Genomic DNA, 9,344 nt, shown 5'->3' on the forward strand with positions numbered 1-9,344 from the left:
ATTTTGGTATGGATAATCTGGGAACTCAGTGGCAACCATGTCGTAGATCCATTAGCTTCATGGAGACAGCCTCTGATGTTACTTAAGTCAGCTACTTGTTAAACTCCTGAAAAGGCACTGAAATGAGTCACTTTGAAACATGAACAATGGTCAAAATGATCTGGAAACAAAGCAGATGCAAGCTGTCGGAAGGAGGTGTTAAGGCATTTTTATGATATTGGTTGGTTTCCAACACAGAGTTTCTTCTACAGTCCCGTCCACTTCCCATAAAATTGCTGAACTACCTAAGAATGTCCAGAATTACCTTCCACGTTGTATCAATAAACTCTTGTAATGTCAGGTGGTTCTTTAAATTTTTAGAATCTTGATTGATACGCTGCTGCTGAAAGTTGCTTTGTACCAATTGACATCAGCTGACCTTAAGGTTTTGCCTTGAGGTCCAGTGGAAGCATCTTGGAGTTTTAAGACGAAAGAAGAGTTTCCTCCCTTGAACATCTCCATAGAACTTATTTCTACTGAGTACACTCCAGCCCGGCCTCCAATAATAAACTAAATGAACATAGCCTGAAATGTAGTTCATGCATACAGCCCTAGCACTTCAATAAATGAGTATTTAGTTTACCATTTTATAAAATCTTTTGCCATATTAATAATTTAATGCCTACATTTTGTAGAAAGCCTTTCAATTAATATTGACTGCTTTAAAAGCACGTACAAAGAATGATCTTTGAATCCTTTGTGCTCAGGACCGGGCCAAGAACATAAAAAAACACTCAATAGATGTCTGTTTAAATGGGTTTGTTTTGACATTATGTTAGGCTCCCAGGAAAAGCAAGCGGTTCCAAGTTGCTAACTATCTTAGTTCCCAAAACTGAGTTGTACCTGAGTCTTTAGACTGCTTGAATAGATTAGGTTTAATTGCTAAGTACCTTCAGCAATTTCACAATCTCAGATTATTTTGCCAAAGAGTACTATATTCAGGGGACATTTACAGCTCAAAAATCAGTCAGTAAAATGACACAGTCTTCAAATATCATTGCTGTTTTGAAAAAGGCTGAGAGATGTGAAATTAAGAGGAGGTAAAGATGGAGTAGAAGCTTCACAGAATAATTTGATCACATTTTTCTCCTGGCTCTGGCCCAGTCATTGGGCAGACATCTCTATCCAATCATCACAATGGTTTGCACATTCTCCTTGGACTCTAATAGCTATTTTTGACCAAAAAAAGCGGATTGTGGATCTAAGCTGTTCACATAGTTGCATGCAAGAAATATGAACTTGGAAACTCAGACTATGCACCTTCGTTCTTATTCTGCCTTTGATTCTCAGCTTTCTCTGGGGCAGCTTTTTATAGATGATATTACATCTCTAGGGCCTAATTCATACAAACATTAACTTGTGATGGATAAAACAAATGTGAGATCTTGTAATAAATAAATAGCACCATTTCATATGAACCAGAACACAAAGAAACCTGAAGATAAAATACAATATGCTCAGAAATATGGGGACCATACTGCGGAAAGAAAAGATGTGCCAAAGTGAGTTGAGAAATATGATTTAGCAAATGAGCCAGACCATAAAAGCGTTGTAAAAGAGAACTCTCTGAACTCATTGAAGTGATTTCTAATAAGTTATTTGCATTTTTAAAGAGCTTGCATGAATTTGTGGGGCCCCACACTGGACCGCATAAAGTAAATCTCCTGTTGAGTGAGAATATTTTTATTATATTTGACATACAAATGTATCAAAATTTTTATATACAAAGGTAATAATTGGTGTCTGTATAGTATTATAGTTTTCAATGGTATCTTATTTCAGAATAAGTAGAAATATTGAGATTATTAAACATTTAAATTGGGGCTGGCCCCGTGGCCGAGTGGTTGGGTTCGCACGTTCCACTTAGGCGGCTTGGGGTTTCGCCAGTTCAGATCCTGGGCGTGGACATGGCACCGCTCATCAGGCCATCTGAGGTGGCATCCCACATAGCACAACCAGAGGCGCTCACAACTAGAATATACACGTATGTACTGGGGGATTTTGGGGAGAAGGAGAAAAAAAAAGATTGGCAACAGTTGTTAGCTCAAGTACCAATCTTTAAAAAACAAAACTTAAATTTTGAACCACTATCACTAACATTTGCTAAATGAAATTAAAACCTCATTTATCCACAGTATCATGAGAGAATGAAATGAAAACCATGAGCTTTCTAGATAACAGAAATGTATCTCTTGTGGTGAATTTTATTTTGAATTTGAAATATTTTGAACTGAAATATTAATATCTATTAAGTCTTTCTCTATTCTTAAGGCATATGCTCTGGACTACATATGTGAGCCTTCACCACGAGGTTAAGCATCTTTATGATATTCAGGCCAATGAGGAAAGAAAGAACATTGACTTATGTTGTGTTACAACACAGTATGTTGGTTTCATGTGGGCTTATTCTTGTCACTTTATCCATTGAAAGGATATTACATTGTGCATAACTGATTTTAATGCCATAAAAAATTTCTGTGCTTCTTATAATGCTTACTTTACTGATTTATTGTGAGGGTAAAATAAAAATACATGTCAACATGTATTGAACCTGGCTTGTGCTCAATAAATATTAGCTAATATAACATGATATTTGTTACAGACAGAGTTCTGTGGGAAGCATCCTCAAAGATGGATCTTAGTGGGCAGCAAGTTTTTATAAAGTGCCCTTGAGGTCAACACCTGTGGAAGGGAGAGTAAGGAAGCAGGAGTGGACAAAGGGAGGAGTCCAGTTATAACTCAGTCCCCACATCAGCTCTAGCTAACCTTGTACAGAGCTCTAGAGCTAGAATGACCCTTCAGAGTTGGCCCCAGTTGGGCGTGGATGGCCAGGCTCCTTCCACATTGGTCAGTTACTGGATGTGGGCTACTTGGGAAGAGCGTGACCTTGGTGAGGCAGCTCTCCACAACTGAGGCAATCTCTACAGGGTCAGAGTGTTAGGGCCAGACTCGGATGAGGCGAGTAAGGCAGTGTCCCTGGTAGAAAATTTAAGAGGGTACCAAAAACTCAGTGATCAAAATAACTAATATTTTAATGCAATATTTTTTTTAAAGAATCAAAATTTATGCAAAAGAATCCACGAGGAACAAAATATCAAAATTTAAATAAAGACAAGATATTGTTTGTTTCTTTGATGGTTCTGTAATGAAAACAGTCGTTTCCAATTAGTCGATGGGTCGCAGGTCTCCACAGGTGTTCAGTCTTTACTGGGCAGATTTCTGACAGCTGACAATGGTTGCAAACAGATTGGGCAGTGCAAGAGTCTATGTATAGTCATGTTTTTATTTTTGATTTTTAGATTGGAGAGCTTTAACTAACTTTTTCCACTTAGTTCAAAATATTGGAAGATATTTGATACGTGTTTATAGGGGCACATAGTTTTGCTTTTGTTTCAGGCTCTTATATGGCTCCCAAGGGTGCTGTTAAGTATCCAGGCTTATCTGCCAACAGCATTCCCAGCTTCTGGGGCAACAAGTTCTTCACTGAAAGGAGATTTGGGAAGCCCAAAGTGTCCTCCACAACTTCTTGTATAATTGAATAATTGAAAATATCACCCAAGAATGAGGTTTTGGTTTATAGTAAGTAATGAATATACTCAGCTCCAGATTGTAACCATTATCACAGGTATAAAGGTTGACCAAACTCATTCATCATTATAAATATCACTTGCTAATATTTAATATATTAGGCGTGGCTTGATATTAGCTTTAGGTGACAATGAGTGATTTGGGTTCTATCCTCTTTTGTAAAAAAGACAACTAACTGACCACATGCTAACCACTTAGTGGTCTCCCAGAATTTCAGTTTCCTTTGCCACAAAACGAGGAAGCTACAGTATTAGGTAACTTTTCAAGTCTCACCCAAGTTTCAGTTTTAAATGTCTGAGTATTTACAGTTTTGAGGATGATTAAAGGCCTTCCTTTAAGAACAGAAATTCTTTTGTGTTGTGAACCCTGCAATACTTCAGAACTGAACTCATAGAATTGTTTGTTACTACCCAAAATGGCACCAGCCCATCACATATTACAAATTACTCCTGTTTATTTTAGTTGTCTCATTATATGGTCATCAGGATATTAGCTATTATTAATTGGTGGTATAATTATGCCTAATTCTAATGATCTTCTTCACCAATCTATGTGTGTTTTTTTTTTCAAACTTGAGATTGGATAATCAGCTTGATATAATTGCCTAAAGCTGTGTTTACTAATGAAGCCAAAAGCTCGGGGCTGGGGAGGGGCGTTCAAATGAATTTTGAAACAGTAACTTAATGATATCCCCCCAGAAATTCGCAGAATAGAGCAACAGATTAAAGCTTCTGAAAAGAGAAATTAGGTGGTAAACAAATCTGTTAAAATTTTGTTTAGTGTTTCATTTTGTGTGCATATCTCCCCAAAAGGATTCTTTGCTCAATGAACACCTATTATCACACACTTTGGGAAAAGCTGCTGTAATGTGAAAATAACATTTGAAGGGGGGATTTGGTGGCTCTACTTTGAGTGATTTGCATGAAATTCGATATGTAGAGTCATCGTTGTGTAGAGTCTCCCTATTTCTTGGATTTTTAGGATTATTGAGATGGCAAGAGAATTAGCCTCTGATTTTGTGATGTACCTAGGATTCAGCTGTCAATTTATTATACAAAGCTATAAAGTGAAAACAAATTAAGTGACTGTTGGTGATTAAGGGCTCTTGTATTACCAGTGTTATCTATGCTTGGCAGAATTGAAGACCCATCCAGATGAATTGCTTCTTTTAATTTCCCTTGTCTCAAAATGTCAATATATAACCATGAGCGTGGTGATTCCCTCGGTTCTAATTCCCCAAGGTGAAGAAGAGGAAAAATGGTTCATTTCACAAGTGGTTTTCAGGAGGAAGTAAATTCTCAAAGTGCAAAGAGTGATTGATGAACAGTACTGAGTTTGTTTGCAGGAGAACTTGTCTGACTTGTTACCCTGGCTGTCTGAGTAGAATGCCTTGCAGAGGAAGAGAGAGGAAACACGCATACACACACAGAAATGTCAACCAAGCAAATCATAATTGGGAGCCTGCTGCTGTGACTGCGTAGCCCCATCATATTCTGTCATGTGGTATTTGGAGCTGGGTGTACATAGTGTGGTTTTCAATCTCTGGCAATTTCATCCTTTCTTTAAATACTCATGTCACATTTGTGCTGTTGTCAGTGCTTCTCAGACCCTCCAGAAGAGGTAAGAAAATGATTCTGATACATAAAAATCTTTCTGTTATATAAAATTTATTTTGTGTGGGGGCTCTTACCAAAATTAAATGCATATTTATCTCTATCAGTTGAATGCTCATTTCATAGGCCAAAGATTTGGGTAGACATGCACAGATGGGGTCATGTTTCAATATAATAATTTTTTTTCTGTAAGGGGACACTTCAAGCAGTGTGGTTTTCAAAAGCTGAATCCGAAGTTAAAAATACCCTACTATATTAATAGGACCCTAGTGACTATGCTTAGGAATGCCCTGATGCCAAAATAGTTCCCCAAAATGCCACAGTGTGTCACAAGAGAAAATAATAATTAGGACTCAATGAGCTACATACACCCTACATTTAACTGCTGTAACTAACTGGAAATGTATATATATTATTTAAAATTAGACTATCTTTTAAAAACTCAATTTGCTTCTTAACTTGTTTGCTTAACTTGTTTGCGTAAAATCAGAATTTGAATGATATCCATTGTTTGCGTTTGGAAGTTGTACAGTAGAAACCATGAAGTTCAACTAAGTGAATAGTTGAGATTTCTACATACGCCCCTTTTTACAATATATATGTGTCTTTCTGTCTATGGTCACGTCACTTAATTTAATTTATCCAAAATGGCCTGTCAATAAAATTATTAAAGTCCTGGCATGATAAACTAGCTCAAGTTAATATCACATTAAGCGAAAATAGGCAAATTTACCCAATTAATACAGGCTGACCTCTAATCATTCTGGCTTTTCCTTACTATTCTCTGGATTATCCTATCAAGTGAAGGAAATTTTACCAATTTTGAAACATCTTTCAAATTTTGTTCATACACATTTAATTTATACCAAATTCTGAATCAATTCCCCCACCTCGCCCCAGAAAATAACACTGAAATGTATTAATCTCACCCAGAGATGGGCTCAAACTCTTTTGGGAATACAGAGGAATCCAGTTTTCACTAAATCACCTTGTATGGCTAGTATCAAAGTTGGTAATAATAGATATGGGCGAAAAAAAATACTCTAGTGAAGGCTTAGCAGCACTTGGAGACTTTTTATGTTTCCAATAAATACCATTGGTAAAAAATTTGATTCTATAAAGTAAGAAACACATCCTCTTGGTGAAGTATTTCTATGTGATCGAGAATGGCTCTGGACTGCAGCTCAGATAAATTCCCGCCTCTACCTTCTCTTACCCAGATGTCCTTAAGACGCTTCACTTCTCAGATTAAATTTCCTTTACCTGAAAATATACATCGCAGGAAGTGCCTTTATTTCTTCTGGGACTTTGCAGGGAGCAAATAAGACAATATATGACATCAAGTTATGTGCTATAAAGAATATAAAATTTCATAAAAGTTGGTAGACCAGTAATTATTGCTTGAAAAGGACAAAGGAAACAAATGTCTTTCTTCCTCAAACCATGAAAGGAGGGATTTCTCTCCCCAATCTTTTTACTTTGATTTTTTCTTCAGTGAAAGACCAATACGTAAGTTAAAACCAGGAGAGGTGAAGACAGGGGCTCCTGCTGTTACACATTTTCCAAAGTCTCAATTGTAAAATATAACAATAAGTTATTAATCAATCTTTGTTTGTTTTAGTAAGGTAGCTATTCTCTGTGGAGTTTATTCAGACTGTATAGGGAAAACCCTTCAGAAGCTCCCATATGAAGGTTGCACATGCAAATAATAGCCAGCATTTGTAGAGTTTCCTTCTTGGCCAGCTAAAAATTCCCCCTGGCTTGGGAGAGCATGAAGTCTTTAGTGAGGATGTCAACAGTGATTTATTATAAGCTGAGTTAATTCTCCCTCAATTTAAAGGCCTTGCATACGACATAATCACTTTCTTTCCCCCCCACAGAGGGAGCTGCTTATTGCATGATTCTCAGGACAGCTTCATCCAGACACTGGCAATGGTAAGATTTCAACTGTTTTCTTTGGAAATTTTTGTTGTGGGGGATGGGCACAGAGTATAATTAGTCAAGTATGGTTCTCACCCAAGAAAGCTTCAATGTGAAAAAATCAAGTGGGGTGTGTGTGTGTGTGCTTCTGTGAATATATTAATATAACTCTGTGTGTGTCTTGATGAAGCTTAGGAGAGCTTCTTGGCAGCAGAGCAAGGAGAAGTCATAAACCCAGCCTTCCGTAATGTACTAGGTAGACGTTCACTGGATTGAGTTTGTTCTACTTTTGTTCTTTCTAGGCTCATAAACTGAATAGAGCTGAAGGAAGTCTGGAGAACGTTCAGAGATGAGTCCAGATAGTGTCACAGTTGGAAAATAAGTCCTAAAAGTAATATGTAGGTAATAGTAAACATGGAAAGAAGTGAGCTAACTGGAGATGGTGACATCTTTAATCGCATGAACTTCTTAGACACCAGTAACCTGATGTTCTCCAATTTTCCTAGAGATATTAAATAAAAGTGGAGAGTTCAAGCATAGTTGTCATGGCTTGATTGTTGCTATTGGGTAGTGAGTATTCCTAATCTGCTTTTAAGATTATGATCCCTGTGCTATCAAAGCTTAATGATGGTGCTCTGGACTACTTTAATCTGGAACGAGGCAAAAGTGATGATTTCTCCCAATCTCAGTTCTGCACCACTTAAAATAGTCAGTATATCACACCTACTTTCTCCCAGATCTCTAAAGGAAGAACTTATCTGATTCTTTATTGAAGATTTCTACACTTAGAAATAAAAGGCATATTCTCCTCTACAATGTTTCTGTAGCATCCATTCAACGACAGGAAGTATTTTTTTTCTTCTCAAAAAATATTTTGATTTATGTGGACACTGGTTTTTTAGCATAGCTTGACTGCCTCATCCCAGAAGGAAATATCAATATGAAAAAAAATTGACATCCCTGATACTGACAAAATTTTTGTAACCATTTAAGGTGTTTTCAACAAACAGAAAGAAAACCATCGAAAGCTTAAGAAAATTATAAATGGTTGAAGAAAGCATATCACCGTCCTCAAATCAGTAGTGTTACCATCTGTATTGAGACATTTAGGCAGGGGCATCATAAACGTGGCCAAATGTCCCTTGTGGAGAAAAACCTCCCTAAGTTGATAACCACATATCTAAGGAGACAAACTACCTTCTCTAGTTTGTGACTAAGATAAAATGAAAAATTGGATGCTCAAGGTCATGACAGTATTTTTTCCTTGAAACTCTTACATCAACAGTTAGGAAGATATGGTGAGGAACCCCAAAGAATCTGGAAATGAGGGAAATAGAATTGCCCTCCGAGAGTTAAATCCTAACATGAGTGTAAAGACATGCAGCCATGAAGTTGTTAAATTTCCATCTGACCAAGCAGAAAGCTCATAGCAATTCTGCATTAAACTGAGGCCTAATTAAGAACCTCAAAAGAACTTCCTAAATTCAGAACACTTACCTAACTTTACTTCTTGCACATGTTGTATCTAAATGGCCGTAGAAGAATCCTGTGTACTAATATCCAATGGGGAGATCTTTTAAACTTCTTTCCTACATAGGCCAATTTTGGGCTGGCCATTGGCTTTGCAAAGAAAAATTACTTGTGTACAACGTTCAGACCCAGCATGAGCCTTCCTAAGCAGACCCTTCTCTGTCTTCATTCTACGTCTGATTCCCCTTCCTTCTCAGCTTAAATGTCTGCTCTACAGGACTTCTGTTTCATTAATAGATTAAAACCTGTTCTAATCCATGTTTTCATTATCTCTAAGAGCGATTCTCTCACTCCAGCTCCCTTTATTCTGTAATTACAGATCCCAATGTTGCCACCTATCTACTTATTTTCACAGCCTTATTGGGCCACACTGACCACTTTTAATAGTGTTTATATTGTTTTACAGTTTACCTTTTAGCATGTCTTACCTCTTGAGAAAATTTCTCTCACTCCTAAGGGCTTGGGTATAGGAAGTCAAATATTCTCCCTAACTCAACAACAAGTTAGCAACAGGAAAAATTTTAATCTTAAATTACAAAAGCAGAGACAGTCTTCACTAGAATTGTAAGATTTGGGGCTTAAAGTAGAACATTTGGCATAGGTGACTTCTTTATTCTAAAAGGAAGAGTTTATGATCCAAAAAGGATGCAATGT

General features: G+C 37.0%; 1 long non-coding RNA gene across 1 annotated transcript; it reads left to right on the forward strand.

The window, feature by feature from the left end:
• Positions 1-5,013: 5,013 nt before the first annotated feature.
• LOC139073852 (uncharacterized) lies at positions 5,014-7,694 on the forward strand. Its single transcript, XR_011522937.1, has 3 exons — positions 5,014-5,247; positions 7,121-7,175; positions 7,463-7,694. It is a non-coding gene; the product is annotated as an uncharacterized lncRNA (long non-coding RNA).
• Positions 7,695-9,344: the final 1,650 nt, after the last annotated feature.

The sequence above is a fragment of the Equus przewalskii genome, chromosome 10 (assembly GCF_037783145.1).
Source record: "Equus przewalskii isolate Varuska chromosome 10, EquPr2, whole genome shotgun sequence".
Classification (NCBI taxonomy): domain Eukaryota; kingdom Metazoa; phylum Chordata; class Mammalia; order Perissodactyla; family Equidae; genus Equus; species Equus przewalskii.